Source organism: Hippopotamus amphibius, chromosome 12, assembly GCF_030028045.1.
Source record: "Hippopotamus amphibius kiboko isolate mHipAmp2 chromosome 12, mHipAmp2.hap2, whole genome shotgun sequence".
NCBI lineage: Eukaryota > Metazoa > Chordata > Mammalia > Artiodactyla > Hippopotamidae > Hippopotamus > Hippopotamus amphibius.
The window spans coordinates 21,460,476-21,465,692 of record NC_080197.1 but is presented as its reverse complement, the minus strand read 5'-3'; positions in this window follow the sequence as shown (position 1 = coordinate 21,465,692).

Below are 5,217 nucleotides of genomic sequence, written 5' to 3'. Positions count from 1 at the left end.
ATCCTTCTCAGTGCATCCTAGCTGAGTGATATGTACAAGTCACTTCCCTGAGTGCAGTGGATGCTATTGGTTCCTTGCCCATAACCTCCTAATAAGATCCACCTCAATAGGCAAAAGTCTGCTTTCTGCAAACACCTGACACTGCCTGTGGACAATTTTCTGGCCTTGGGGACATGTTCAGTGTGTAGGGGAACCAAAAGTACTGGAGACTTAGTGATCCTGGAAGCAGCCCTCAACTGATGGCAGACAATTGATGGATAAATACCCCAGCTCCCTCACCCTTAAAATGAGGATAACAAAGTCCCAAATTCCTTGTGTGATGGTTAATTTTGTGTGTCAACTTGACTGGCCATGGAGTGCCCAGATTAAACATGATTTCTGGGTGTGCCTGTGAGGTTGTTTCTGGGTGAGGTTATTATAATATTTTAGAAAGTTATTTATTTATTTATTTATTGGCTGCATTGGGTCTTCATTGCTGTGTGTGCGTTTTCTCTAGTTGTGGTGAGCAGGGGCCACTCTTCGTTGGTGGGTGGGCTTCTCAGTGCAGTGGCTTCTCTTCTTGTGGAGCAGGGGCTCTAGGCGCATGGGCTTCAGTAGTTGTGGCATATGGGCCCTAGGGTGTGTGGGTGTCAGTAGTTGCACTTCATGGGATCAGTAGTTGTGGTGCACAGGCTTAGTTGCTCCGTGGCATGTGGGATCTTCCTGGCCCAGGGATGGAACCTGTGTCCCCTGCATTGACAGGTGGATTCTTAACCACTGCGCCACCAGGGAGGTCCAAGTCATTATTATTTTAGACTACTCAGTTTTGAGATGATTTGTTACACAGTGTTGGATAAATCACACAGAACTTGGTACAGGGAATAGGATGTTGTAACAGAAACATTTGGTATTAGCTTAAGGGCTGGGTGGTGGGCAAAAGCTGGGGAAATGGTGAGGGATGGTTAGAGGCTAGAGAAAGGGTGACTTGTGTTATGTAGGGGTCGAACAATTGGCAAACCTGTTGCCTGTGGTAGCTTGGAAGATAGAAGATGTACTCATGAACATATGGATGTGTCCAAGAAGATAGCTAGACAGAGTGTTAAAACCACAGAAGGTTAATTGCCTTCTCCTAGCTGCATATGATAAAATGTGAGAAGAGAAATGACAAGGAGTGATTTGTTTTGTAAACAGATTTTAGACAAATATAGAAGGTCCAAGACTTGCTGGGGTCGGGAAACAAAACTGTTTATCTCCAGTGTCCCCAGCAAGTTAAAAACTCTTAAAATGAGTTGAGACCTGAGGCTAAAGATCAAATCATTGATGCGGCTGTAAGACCCCTTGTTAAGCCTTCTTAAGTATTTAAGGGGTACTAATAGATCCTCTCAGCTAGACAAAGTGGCTTTTAAGAATCTTAAGAGTCCAAAGGAGAGGGGAGGAGGAAGGGAGTAAAGGGATGGGTGGAAAGGTGGAGGGGAGGAAAAGAGAGAGAGAAGAGAAGAAAGAAGCCTATTTCAACAGGAGTGAACTTCAACCAGATGCATAGGAAACCCATAAAATTTTTAAGAGAGTTGTATCAGTGAAAACACTGCAAGCTTGTCTTAAAAGTGATTGCCATTGTTCAAAACGAAAATAGACCTCTGAGTCTCCAGCTTTTTATGAACAGGAAGCAGGCAGAGAAAACTATTCATCTGCAAATATTGGCCATGTCTTGTGGAAAAAGAAGGATGATTAAGAGGGGAGAACCAATAGTCCAGATAGGAAAGCTAAGAGCCGTGGAGAACAATGGACTGGGGAATCAGTCCAAGGGAGTAGAACTGGACCCTCATCAGGGCCTATTCTCTGCCCCTGGAAACAGAGGGACCATGTGTCTGGCTGGAGTTTAGGTTGCTGTGAACCAGGGACTTTTCCTCCCCTTTGTGGCTGTTGAGTATTTATTGTGAATATCTCGTCCCCTTTTCACCTTTCTCTGGTGGGGTCTTGTGGGGCAGTAGGAGCTGCATCTCACGAGCCTCATCTGCATTTGGCCTTGATTCAGAAGTGCTAGGAACTGAATTTTGTCCTCCCCTACTTCATATATTGAAATCCTAACCCCAATGTGACTGTATTTAGAGATGGGGCGTTTAGGAAGTATTTAAGGTTGTGAGGTCACAAAGGTGGAGTCCTAATATGATTGGACTGGTGGCCTTGTGCAAAGAGGAAGAAAGAGAAATCTCTCACTCTCTCCCAGTGCACATACCAAAGAAAGGCCATGTGAAGACACAGCAAGCAGGTGGCCATCTGTAAGCCAGGAAGAGAGCCGTTACCATAATCTGACGGTGCTGGCATCCTGATCTCAGAATTCCAGCCTCCAGAACTGTGAGAAAATACTTTTCTTTTGTGGAAGCCACCCACCCGGTCTATGGTATTTTGTTATGGCAGTCCAAGCTGACTAAAACAAGAAGACGAGATCCTGGACATTAAATCTAAGCCTGAAGCCATAATGGAATGAGACTATCTGGGGGAGAGGCTCAGCCTACTTTGAATATGGGAGGAATGGAAGTAATTGTGTTAAAGAGGTAGACTAACAAATTGAAAATCATGGTCACAATATTTTGTAGCCCCTCCCATAAAGAAATAGAGTCTATTTTCCCAGACTGGGAATCTAAGCTGACCTCATGACTTGTTTTGACCAATAGAATGTGGCAGAAGTGATGCTGGCAGATTTTAGAGTGTAGTGAGATGTTAAAAACAACCCATATGGCTGCCATTCGGGGACTGGATAAATAAACAATGGTGTATCCACATTGTGGAATGCCCCAGAGAAGTTAAAACAATAGGATGAATCTATTTCTATCAAGGTGGAAATATCTCCAGGGCATATTGTTGGATTATGGAAGCAAGTTTGTGAATGGCCAGTTGAAGTAAGATACCATTTGTATTAAAATATAGGCACACAAAATAATACCATATTTTTTTGACTATGTATAAGGTGTGTGTGTGTGTGAGAGGGAGAGAGAGAGAGAGAGAAGAGAGAGATTGTGCCCACATACATGCACTTATGTGTATATAAGATCACTAGAACAAAATAGAAAGAGAAAGGTCTGGTAAGAAACACAGCAAACTGTTTAACTCTGGGGAGGGGAGAGAAGTTGGGGTGGGGGTAGACCCAGAGAGAACTTTATATTTGATATCTCTCAGTGTTTGCTTTTTAAATGGTGAGAACATATTCATACATTAATTGTGTAATTTAAAAAGACTCTAAGGAAAAGACTCCAATAACCCAATCCAGAATCTGGCCCAAGAGAGACGCTATTCTCCCCAGCCTCTGGTTGCCGGAAACCACAGCTTCTCCCTCTCGGAGGAGGGCACTTCTCCTGGGCCTGGAGCAATTCTTCTATGGCCCCAGGTGCCATCACTCACCCTTCTTGCCATCCTGGCTGCCAGTTCCCTCTCCCTAAATTCCCTTCTCCCCTCTGCAGTGGGAAGATCGTCTCTGCTACAGGAAGCACAGATGCTCCTGAGCCCCGACGTGCTGGTGCTTCCCATCCATCACTGGCACGGCATCTGCCCCAGCCCAGGCCTCCCACGTGCTCAGGAGCTTCTTACCCTTCCATCACTAAAACATCACATCATCTTATCCCGAGCAGTTTTCATGGGGAGCCAGAGTATTAGCGACGGAAACAGAATGAAGGGGGTTGGATCTCCACATGGCTCCATGGCTAGTTGTACAGCCTTGGGACCGCCCCTTAACCCTCCCTATGGGCCTCACTTTTTACGAAATGGGGACAGGAGTGTCTTGCTTCTAGGGCTGCTGTGAAGAGCACTGGGGGTCATGCAGGTGAAGGACCCCATGCAATGGCTGGCACAGTACAGGTACTTAAAAGGATTTTCTCCTTTTGGCCCCTAACTCCAGCCCTGGCTGTGAATCCCTGCACAGCTATGTGCCTTTAGGCAAGTCATGCAATCTCTTCTGAGCCACTCCTGTCAAATGGTGATAATGATACCTACCCTAGAGGGTTCGTTCATTCATTCAGCAAATATTTATCAAAGACTTACTACGGGCCAGCCACTGTGCTGAGTATCAGGGATACAGTGATGAACAAGACAGAGAAAGCCCATGGTCTTATGTTGACGATTGTCTAGTGGGAAAGACAGAAATAAAACATGTGACAGTATAGATAACTGTCATGAGCTTGGAGATGAAGCAATACAGCACCTGGTGCTTTAGGGAGGAAACCGTCCTTCATCCACTGCCTTGACCATGTCTGGAGCCCATGTAGAGAGCTAATGCCCACCACCCTGGTCCTAGCCCAGCAATGCCCAGGCATCCTAGATATTGTCCTGAGTGGCCTCTCAGAAGATGTGGCTTTTCCCCCGGACCAGAGCACTGCTGCTCTGAGCAGCCGAGATCCTGAATCTTCATCCCAGCCATTATTGCCCTTTGCCCTGGGCTGTCTGGTTTTCTTGGTGAGACGTTATCTCCATTCTCGCCAGGAATTTTTCATCTTCTTCACTAAGTCAGAACGCAGAGAGTTCCCCAGGGGCCCCTCGGCCTTGCCTACAGAGTAACCATCCATGGAGCATCATGACATGTCAGGGCACTTTGCACATTATCTCCTTTAATCTCTCAGCCACCCTGGGTGATATCATAACCCCCTTTTTACAGAGGAGGAAATGGAGGCCCAGAAAGGTTGATTAGAGTGCGCATGACTGCACAGTCAGTTAGTGGCTGTGTTTGAATTCAAACCCAGGCACTCTCTGCCCTTCTGAGGATGATCTGAGAGAATATGATTGAATCAGAGCTGGGGAGAGAGAGGATGGGGTGAGGACAAGGGAGAGAAATCCAGAGGATGGGTAGGGAGGGTATAAGTCTGAAAGTGGAACCCCAGCATCCTTGTTCTTTGGGAAGTTGCCTTTGTGCTCAGGGGAAGACAGGAGGGGATGGAGAGGAGGACTGATGAGAAACTTTTTTGAATATTTTGGTCTCTACACAGTATCTGACAAGTCCACCATGAGCCGTTGCACGGGTTGTACACTGCACAACTCTAGATGGCATCATTCACACTACGGTTTGTGAGAATGGCACCGTGTAGGGATATGTGGGTCACATCTTATGTCACAGGAGGACTTCTCAGCAGTTCTGGCTCTGATGCCATGGGGGCAGGGAGAGTCTTTCTCATCCTGGAATAGGGCCTCTGGACCCCTGCAGAGGAGTGGGGTCAGAGAGGGACAGCCCACAGCAGGCCACTGAGTCTTCTA